The 10,964-nt window shown below is 42.4% G+C and overlaps 1 long non-coding RNA gene across 1 annotated transcript; it reads left to right on the forward strand.

The window, feature by feature from the left end:
- Positions 1–268: 268 nt before the first annotated feature.
- LOC118700137 (uncharacterized) lies at positions 269–5,915 on the forward strand. Its single transcript, XR_004982189.2, has 2 exons — positions 269–2,474; positions 3,012–5,915. It is a non-coding gene; the product is annotated as an uncharacterized LOC118700137 (long non-coding RNA).
- Positions 5,916–10,964: the final 5,049 nt, after the last annotated feature.

Genomic DNA, 10,964 nt, shown 5'->3' on the forward strand with positions numbered 1-10,964 from the left:
GGCGGGCGCGCGGCGCCGCCCGCCCGCCGCGAGCGCCCATAGGCGGCGCGCGCCGGCCGGCCGGGGCCGCGCCCGGCCTCGCGGGGCGGCTGAGGGACTGCGCGGCCGGCGCTGCCTTACATGGCCCGCTGGCGCGGCCGCGCTCCCGCCAGCCCCGTTTTCCCCGTTATTCCTGCTATCCCCGTTTGCCCCGTCCCCCGAAACGCGCTGGCAGGTGCGCTGCGTCGGGCGGAGCCTCGCCCTGTTCGCGCACCCTGTGCCTCCCGCTGCCGATGCACCGAGAGGTGCCAATGTCCTCTGTGTTCTGCCGCGCCCTGGCAGGTTTGGTTCTGGGTGGCCTCTCGGCTGTGCTTGGAGCTGGGATCGTCGATGTAAATGAACACCGTGTGAAAGACTGGGCTGTGTGGTGCAGCGGGCGTTCAGTAAAAGCCTCACCTTCCCTCAGCTTGCCTCTCGCCTGGGAGCAGCCCGAGGCCTCACAGCGGAGAGGCGCAGCCACAAACCTACTCTAGAGCAACCCCATCCAAAACTCTGGAGCACAGACACCGTCCAAGGAGTCAGCAGGAATCCAGTCAGCCGTTATGCACCCTGATCTGTGAATTTATAACCAGAGTCCAATGACCCTCCAGAGCATCCTTGGTGGATTTTAACTTGCTTTCTGCTGTGCTGGAATGAAGTTAAAACAATCTACCCACAGTTCTGAGGGAGGACAGCAAAATGCTAATGTGCAATGGATTCGCAATTTTTCAAATGTAGGAGATATATATGGGTAATTTTTTGATTGGTTATATACCTATGCTTGCCTCAGGATACAGAATAGTTTACAAACTATTGTAAAATTAGCTTATAAACTCTGATTTCAGTAACTCAAGGCAATTATTGAAATGACCGAGAATGTCATAAATTGACTTGAAAGGACCCTTCATGTTAGGGTTGAGTTTGGCTGTAGTATGAGTGAAGGTTTTGTGGTAGTGTAGGGCAAATGAAATTATGTTCTCTCATAAGAGCAAAATCAATGTCTTCAAATCAACCTCCAAGTCCTTCTCCCCAGGGCTGCTCAAAATCCCTTCATCCCCTAGCTTGTATTGGTATTCAGTAGTGAAACTAAACTCATTCTTGGTAGGCACAAACATACAAACTCATTTCTGCAATATATATGTGCATACAGCCATGGACAGCTACACAGATCAATACAGCCAGAAACACTCAGCACTCACACAAGCACGAACAGCATCAATGGCCTCATCTTGCTGCCCTGTGGCTAATCAGGATGAAAGTGTATTATTAGGAAATATATGCTATGTATAATGTGGATTCCTCCAGTAGCTGACCTTAGATACTCAGTCTACCCCTGGATCCACCATGTGCCCCACTGTTGTACCCTGGACATACGAGCTCCTAAGACTTGCAGTCCCACTGTAGTTGCTCTTCACTCGTCACCCACAGACACACACCATGATCTGCTGAAAGCTGGACCTCTGATCTCTGATCAGCCTGCTGTACCTTCACAAATGAGCACCTCTCCAAGGGCTGGTGCAGCCCTCCTCACTCACATGCACCACAGTTCTCTCAGTAGCTGGGCTTAGACATGCCATCCACCCAGTAACTGGCTGTGGATCCCAGGTCACCCAGTTACTGGCATCTGGACACACTATTCTCCACACCCCACAGTCCCACTCCAGCTGCTGGTACAGATTTCCTTGCATGCAGCAGCACATAAACATGCACACTGCTGATCTCTCCTGAGCAAACACCACCCAGTTTCTTAGACAGGCCCTCCTTCCAGCCTGGATCACTGTTGTCCCCAGCTTCTTCCCACACATGTACACACACACACAGAGACACATGCAGTCTCTCAGCTGACCTTCAGATTTTACATCCTCTCTATCAGTTGGCCTGGACTTCTTGGTCCCTTTGGAAGTTACCTTCTCCAACTGCCTCACTTCTAGAGACATACTTCCTTCCCAAGCCTCTTAATCTCTTCTCCACCTAGTTTGGCTCGATATTTGCACTCTCACTTGGTCCAATTGCTTGCACCAGACACATATAATCCCTTATCTGCAGTGGAGTTATTGGTGCTTGTTTTTACTCACTCCAGTCTCTTCAGTTGATGACTCTGCTGATTTGCAAGCCCTATAATCTCTTGTCTGATTTCAGTTGCTGACTCTTAGACATCCATACAATCACATCCACACAGAACAGAGTCCACTTATTTAGGATAATAGCTAGAAATGGAATTTAGGAAGAATGCAGAACAATGGGTGATCATTGGGTGAGGGTCATGGCCAGACAAGCATACTGCCCAGCAACCTGTTTACACATGGGCAACTGCTTTTGTCCTCCTAGCCCTCTATGATCCATTTTCTACAAGCCAAGATAAGCCCTCCCTTCCTGTCTTTAGTTTTGTCCCCTACACCAGCCAAAAGATATCTTGTGTAATCCTAAGATTCCCTGAATCTTAGGAGTCAGGGGATGTAGTAAACCCCATAGATTTAGGAAAAGCACCATGGAGGATATGAACAATAGGAATGCTGAAACAGCAAAAGAAAATTCCTGTTTTCTTGTCCTCCACCCCTTAACCTACCTCTGTAACCCTATAAGGCAATGTCATGTTAACCCCTTACCCATTGGTCAAGCTTGGATCCTTTCCAACCCTATAAAAGAAGCATACTGTACCCCATTAGGAGAGAAAGAAGAAGAGCAGAGACCCTTCACGGACCTCCCCAAATAAAGCCATCTTCGTGGAACAGCCTGCGCCTTCTCCTTCTCCTCTCTCTCCGTCTGCTGCAGCCTCAAGCCCAGGGCACCACTACCTAGCAAGCAGAGCTGAAATCCTGAGAGCTTGCAATCACTATAGAGCTGATAATCACCATGCTTGCTAGATGGTAGCCCTGCGGTCTTGGCATGAGCGAGCGAGCTTCGGGCACCCGGTCCCTACCCAGGGACTGAGCTCCTGAGCCCTAGTGCTCTGCATTATGATAAGGCCAAATAAGAGGCTTTATTAAGGGGAGGTTCAGACTTGATACTTGGAAACATTTCTTTACCGAGAGGATGATCATTCCCTGGAACAGGTCTTCTGTGGAGGTTACTGATGCCCTGTGCTGTCAGTGTGTGAGGCATTTGGAAAATGTCCCTAAAAACAGCTTTAACTTTGAATCAGCCCTGTCACAATCAGGCAGTTGGACTTGATGAACATTCTATTCTATTCTATTCTATTCTATTCTATTCTATTCTATTCTATTCTATTCTATTCTATTCTATTCCCTTGCATCCACAGTGTGTGTTATACCCTCTAGATAGTGTTGCCTTTTGCCCAACCTGGAAATGAAACTTGAGATAATTTTAGTAAGGAGGTAATATAAAAGGGGAAATTTATTTGAAGGCCTTCAGAGGCATCTATGGAAAGATGTCCACAAAAGCCCACCCACCCTCTCCCAGGGGTAAGTACATTTTTATAGGTTAGTATAATGGATAAAAAACACCAATTAGGAGGACAAGTGGTGATGCAATTCCCCCCCCCCAGGCCAAGCCCCTTCTCTGGAGCCCCCCTTCAGCACTAATTGTACTTTGTCCATGAAATATATCTGGAAGAGTGGTTCTGACTCTTGGTTCCCAGGAAGAACCAAGATAGCATGGATCCTTGTACCCCTCAGGGCTTGGAGCTCTGGAAGTTGTTTTGTCTTTCTGCTTAGGGAAAAGCCATGGAAAATCACTGGGAAAGCTAGGTACTAATACAATAGGTGGCATAGTTACAAATATATGTGTGAAGAATACAGACAACATGTAAAATAAAAAAAGGCAAAACTCAAATGCCATCAATTGTATCCCTGACTTCAACCCCTAAGTTTGTCTGGAAGGCCTATCCAGACTCATCTGGTGTGTTTCAGACCTGGATGATGACCATCAGTTCTCTTTTGTGACACTCCTGAGATTGGGACAAGGAATCTTTTTTCTGAGCTCCCCATAAAGATGAAGGTTCCTCTCTTTGATATTGTTCTTCTGCGCCAAGTGTGGACATGAGCTTTTTATCAAATAACCTACCAACACTTAATTCTGGTCACACTTTGAAGACCCTATATTCTCAGACGGAGAAGATTTTAGAGATTTAATTTAGCAATTTAATTTAGTGGAATTTAGTAATTTAGTTCCTGGTCCTGGAGTCATACTATTGAAAATGTGGCATCATGAAGTTTTGGCAAAGACAAATGAGTCACAGAAATAAATCAGTGATACCTCAGGGCATATATGTGATGCCAACCAAATCCACACTGTCCTCCTTTCCACCGTTCAGTTCACAGTCTACCAAGTAGCTCTCTCTCGAGTGGCCAGGATAGAGATGAGACAAAATGTTGGAGCCTTTGTTTCATTCTTTCAACTGGTGTTTGTTGTTCAAGATGCTTGTCTTTTACACCTCCCAAACTATGTTTTAGAAAATTCAAGTATAAAATCATAAAAGCCCATTTTTGGATCATCCATATTTGGGTTACATGCCAAGGTTTTGGTAGCAAGCAGGCTACAGGGGTGGCTTCTGTGAGAAGATACCAGAAGCTGCCCCTGTGCCAGAAGGAGTCAACTCCAGCTGGCACTGACGGACCCGCTGCTGGCCAAAGCTGAGCTACTGGTGGCAGCACACAGTGACAGTGTATTTAACAAGGGGAAAAAAGTGTTGCAGAACAGCAGCCAATGGGTGAGAGAATGGTACAGACAACTCTTCAGACCCTAAGGTCTGGAGGGGAAGAAGGAGGAGGAGGAGGTGCTCCAGGCACTGGAGGAGAGATTCCCTTGCAGCCTGTGGTGCAGCCCCTGGTAAGGCAGGTGTGCCCTTGCAGCCTACGGAGCAGACATTCACCGTGCAGCCTGTGGAGGATCCCATGTCCAAGCAGGTGGATGCTCCCTGAAGGAACCTGTGAACCAAAGAAGAAAAAGCCCATCATTGAGATGGCCTCTGACAGCACCTGTGACCCCATGAAGAGGAGCTCATGACGAAGCAGGTTTTCTGGCAGGACCTGTGACTCCATCTGGGAACCCACACTGCAGCAGTCTGTTCCTGAAGGACTGCACCCTGTGGAAAAGACCCACACTGGAGCAGTTCATGAACAACTGCAGCCCATGGGAAGGATCTGTGTTGTATAATTTTGTGAAATACTGTCTCCCATGGTGTAGTAAACCCCATAGATTTAGGAAAAGCACCATGGAGGATATGAACAATAGGAATGCTGAAACAGCAAAAGAAAATTCCTGTTTTCTTGTCCTCCACCCCTTAACCTACCTCTGTAACCCTATAAGGCAATGTCATGTTAACCCCTTACCCATTGGTCAAGCTTGGATCCTTTCCAACCCTATAAAAGAAGCATACTGTACCCCATTAGGAGAGAAAGAAGAAGAGCAGAGACCCTTCACGGACCTCCCCAAATAAAGCCATCTTCGTGGAACAGCCTGCGCCTTCTCCTTCTCCTCTCTCTCCGTCTGCTGCAGCCTCAAGCCCAGGGCACCACTACCTAGCAAGCAAAGCTGAAATCCTGAGAGCTTGCAATCACTATAGAGCTGATAATCACCATGCTTGCTAGATGGTAGCCCTGCGGTCTTGGCATGAGCGAGCTAGCTTCGGGCACCCAGTCCCTACCCAGGGACTGAGCTCCTGAGCCCTAGTGCTCTGCATTATGATAAGGCCAAATAAGAGGCTTTATTACCATGGGAGGCACCCCATGCTGGGGGAAGAGCATGAGGAGGAAGAGAGAAAGCATTAATAACTGACCTGAACCCCTATTCTCCATCCACTGTTCAGGAGGAGGAAGTAAAGAAGTCAAGAGTGAAGTTGAAGTAAGGACCAGTGGGAGGAATGTGTTTTAAGATTTTGTTTTTATTTCATATTGTCCTACTTTTGATTTGCAATAAATTAAATTAATTTACCCGCACTGAGTCTGTTTGGCCCAAGACAGTTATTACTGAGTCATATCCTTACCCTTATCTTGAACCACAAGCCTTCTGCCACATCTCCTGTTGAGGCAGGGAAGTGATAGAGGGATTGGTGAGTGCCTTGCAGGCTAGCCAAGGTCAACCAAACATATTTTCATACTATCTTAATAAAGTGAGGTAACTTTGGGTTCATCTTAATCCTGTATGGAAATTAACTTCTTCCATATTTTAAAGCAAATTTGGTGCTTCTTCTTTGACTGCATTTATTTTTTATCTTGATAATGCTGTCATTGGGTCCTATGTGTGTGCCTTGGACATTTTTCAGAAAATGAAATAATGTGAACACCACCATGTACGTTGTGGATTCCCACAGCACTCAGTACACTTACATTATGTAATACAATTGCACTGTTACAAATAATTCCTTAGAGTTCCCAGAAGCCCTCTCTCATCCTTGCACAAAGAGTGATTTTTCTCAGAGAAGAATCTATTCAGTTGTACACTGATGAGACAGTAGTGCTCTGCCACAGAACAGGGCCTTGCAGGAAATCTGGAGAATAGTCCAACCCTTAAATATCTCAGTCTCCTCAGGAAGTCTATTCTCTCACAAGAGAAAAGACCCTTGACCACAACCTGGAGATCTCACTGTCTTATCCTAAGATTAGCTGCATTTCCCCAGGAGGCTAGTACACAGTACAGCTTAGAACCCAGGAATGGAACAGAGAACAGGCACTGCCTATAATCTGGGTCCCTCTGGGACTTTCAGAGTACAAAATTCCTACAAGCTGCTGTTTAATGATGAACTTTCTTGCCTCTGGTCTGGTGGCAACAGACATCTTTCTACAGAGAGTAGAAAACTTGCTCTACCTTTTCCCTTTCCAGAGCTACACAATAAAGCACAACCAGATTTCATGTTGAATTCAAGAATATTATTGATTTTAATTAACACTGCAAGAAGAACACAAATCTATTAAAAATAAAACTGTACATATTTCCCTACTTCATTCTCTCCATCAACTACCATGCCACTTCTTCTGTTTCAAGACAAAGTCTTCTAGGAGGGATGCAGATCTCTTTCCTGCATTTGACACAGCTTCTTTTCAAGCTTCTATACTTACTGCCCATTTCTGTTACTTCTGTGTCTAGCCTCATATGAATTCTGTTCAAAGGTTTTATTATTTTAATTTTTTTTTGCTATTTCTTCTTTCCTTGCCTGGTTCTCCACAAGACACAGAATTCTTTCCTGCTTAGACAGCTTCTTTGCTATACATTAAGCCAGTTCCACCAGAGCTGGAAAACTTTGTGGGCAACATTAGTTCCCAGATTGAGAGACATGTGATGCAATGGTGACAAAATGTTAGATTACATAAATCTTATGTTACTCAGTGAATCAGAGGACAAATCCTGTCTTGAGCCAGAACTGGTAAAGAGTAAATAAAAGGATTTCTTGAGCCATCAGGCCTGGGTAGGGAAATGTATCACCAAGATCACATAATTATTATTAAAGGTCACTTTAGTTCACTTGTAAATTTCAAGTATGATAAGTTTTAATCAAAAATCTGTGTGAATCAAAGACCATTAATTTGGTTGAAACTTCCATCAAAATTATGGAATAATTCTGAAATGCCTAGTAGTCAGTTCATTTAGAAAAATAGATGTTGTTCAGATTTCTCCTTGTTTCCTTTTTTCCACTTCTTGGAATAGTTACAGAAACTGAAAATCCATCAAGCCTACTCATCTTGTGAGTATTATGTACAGCTTTCCAAGTTATACCAATAGTCATAAATAATGCCATTTGTATATCTAAGTGCAACATACATATTGTCAATATGTCATACTATGTTACACATAGTCAATTTATGTACAACTACGTGTATTGTCATAGTCACTTTACAGGAGGGCAAAACTAGCTGCCTGCCAGATACTCACCAGCAGTGCAAATGTATTTCTAAATATATGAAATTTCAAAGAATATTTAATTGCATGAAGAGTGTGTTAGAAGTTCAAATTTGTAGCCAAGCATAAAGAGCCATTCTCATACACAGAAAGTTTGATTTAGGACATTCTGTATTTTGCTATATGCAGTCCTGTAACTTTGTATAGAAGCTAATCTGATTATATTTAAGGAGTCAGGACTGCTCATCACTTTTACTGAAAATATATTATTGATAAAATCATGCAGATATGGAAGCTAGACTGCATGTATTAATCAAGTAACTTGATCACTCTAACAGTACAGAGCATAGTCCTACAAATGACTGACCATGATAACATTTTCATTGCCAAGCCTTCCATCAAAAATTGTAATGAAAAGTTAAGTTGTAATCAGAGCTTTCTGAAAGAAGCTTTCTGAAAGAAACACCCTTTCTCACTTAGTCTTCTCTGTTGCACACAAACCCCTTTTGGGAGAACTCATCCATCACATGATCTTTCTCTCAAACGGAATGCTGTTCCAACTTCTCTTATATTTACTTCCCCAATGCCCTTCCAAAAAGTTAAAAATTAACAGAAAGTAGGACAATGAAGAGCAGTTGTAGGAAAGGATAAATTTTGCAGTACATCCAATGCTTTGAATCATGATTTAAGAAGCATGAATTCCAGTAGTGCATTTTGTACAGGCTTTCCATTAAGAAGCTATCAACATTCTCAGTTTCCCTCTGCACCTGTTTTGCTCACATAAATTGGAGATAGTCCATTTTACAGTAAGGAATCTGAGCAACATAGAATATTGTAGCACAAAGTCATTACTTAAAGGAAAAAAAATCTTATTAGGGAAGCATTCAGGGATGTAAGGGTTAGAGGTTGTAAGGACAAGACAGGTCCTTCATCCACTGAATATCAACTCTACATGAAGTGACACTGTAGTTAAAGCCACTGACTTTGTAGTTAAAGACAACACATTCAAAAGCCAATACCACTGAGCCATTTCTAAATATCTATATTCCATATAATTTCATACAATGGCAAAGATTGAAGTACTTGCTGAAGCCTTAGTAATTCTAATTTCTTTCTTCCTCAGTTAATCATTGAAAAACATTTTGTTGTCCCTTTTTGTTGGTTTATTCAATTTATCATGTATAGTCCCCTTTTCACTCTATCTTTAACATTGTATACTCTTTTCAAAGCCCTAAAATACTCTTAGGAAGGCATATAAATCACACTTCTCTTTTTGACAGGAGGGGAAATGGCCAGGAAGTGGAACTGCTGAGAGGGTAAACTTCAGTAAAGCCTAATACCTAAGATTCAGCATTGCAGTTAAGATGGTAAAAAAGCTTGATGGAATTTATATGGAAATGGCCATGCCATGCTGTTTCTGTAGTGCAAGGCTTTTTCAGCACTGCTTTTCCTTACATGACCTACATTCTCAAATGCTTCAGGAGGAGCTGGGAAAGTCAAAATGAAAGAGGAAAACTTTTGCAAGACTTACCACAGAGCAGAAGCTTTCTGAAGAGGTACTTGCAGCAGTTAGCTGCTGGAATCTGAGACGCTATTTTTTTGTTGAGTTTAGCTTTAATTCCTTTGTGTCAACAAATAACAAAATATATGAAGCATTGCTCAAAGTCACTATTTGTTCATATCAAATCCTGCTGACTGATGGCACTAGATTTCACAAGTATTTTGTTTGTGTGAAAGTTAGAATTCTTTTACTGTGACATTTTTTAACAGACAACCGTTAACAAGTGTTCATTGATTAGAAAATGAATTGATAAGAGATGTAGATTTGTGTTAAAACTAAGTGATTGTTATCCAAGCAGCTACCACATGTAATCTTATTTCTTGTCTAGAGAAAATAACATGAGCCTATCCAACAAACTTATTTGTGATACTTTTTTTTCTACTGGTGTTAAGACAAACGGATCTTTGTCAGAGCTCATCTGATCAGTGTGAAAATGTACTGGCACCATAGATGGATTTATTGAAGTTCAACCTAAAATCAACAAGTGAAGTTCTAGCCCCATTAAATTTAAGACCTTTATCATTAACATAAAAGGAGGTAGCATTTGATTTGCAATTCCCTTACTTGTCAGTTACTGTTACTTAAAAGAAATCAGAAAACTCAGATTAAAGCCCGAATAAATGAAACCAAACCAAAACACATCAAAACATAATCTTTTCAGTACTGCTTAAGACTGTGGTTCAACATGAGGCAAAGGGTCAAATGCAAAAACGGTTCTCAAATTCTGAGCTGTTTTTGATTTAGGTCTAATGTCATATTTGGCCACTTGGTGCTTATTTGCCAGAAGTGTCTAAATAGCTGCATCCCACTCTTAATTTAGATCTTCATCTATTGCAAATAAAAACCAAGGAACTAGAAAATATGAAGTAAACAGTCAATTAGAGTAAAATCAGAGTATCTTCTGGTCAATAATTATGATTAATACAATGTATTCTAATAATCAGTGGATTTGGAGGCTGTTCTTTCCACACTAAAAGACACAGGCACATGCTCTGTAAACTTTGCTGAAGCTCATCAAGTTATTCTTGTATTCAGGTGTTTAGATTAGACTTCTTCCGCTTCTATCCCCACTGTAACAGGATGTCTGAGTAGACTATTTGTCCACATGTCAAACAGCAAATTTTATACTCTGATGTGTCAAAGTACTGCTACAGGTAGATGATTTTGTGTCAGGCTATGAATGGGAATACCTGAGATAGGAAAATGCACTCTGCTACTTCTGCTTTAGGAATGTAAAACTCTTGCAGTGAACAAGAACAAGTTAGTATAAGGAGGAAAAGAACTCAGGCATTAAAATGGGTTAAATCAGGCATGCATTGCTATAGGACATTCAAAGCCTCAAATGCTGTGGTATAGTCCTTGCTTTTTTTTGGTGGTGGGGGGAGGCTGCTGTGGTTTTGTTTGTGTTTTGTGTGTGTGCACATGGAGCAGCCATACAAGTCATGTCAGACAAAAAACAAAACTACACTGGGGATCAGGCTTCTCCTAGAATAGTCTCAGATCACATTTAAATGCTCATGGTTCAATGATCACTAAAATCATGTCAGTTGAGTTACTCAGAGCAAACATGATGTATTTTGTCAGCTTTGTA

The sequence above is a fragment of the Molothrus ater genome, chromosome 1, assembly GCF_012460135.2.
Source record: "Molothrus ater isolate BHLD 08-10-18 breed brown headed cowbird chromosome 1, BPBGC_Mater_1.1, whole genome shotgun sequence".
Lineage (NCBI taxonomy): Eukaryota > Metazoa > Chordata > Aves > Passeriformes > Icteridae > Molothrus > Molothrus ater.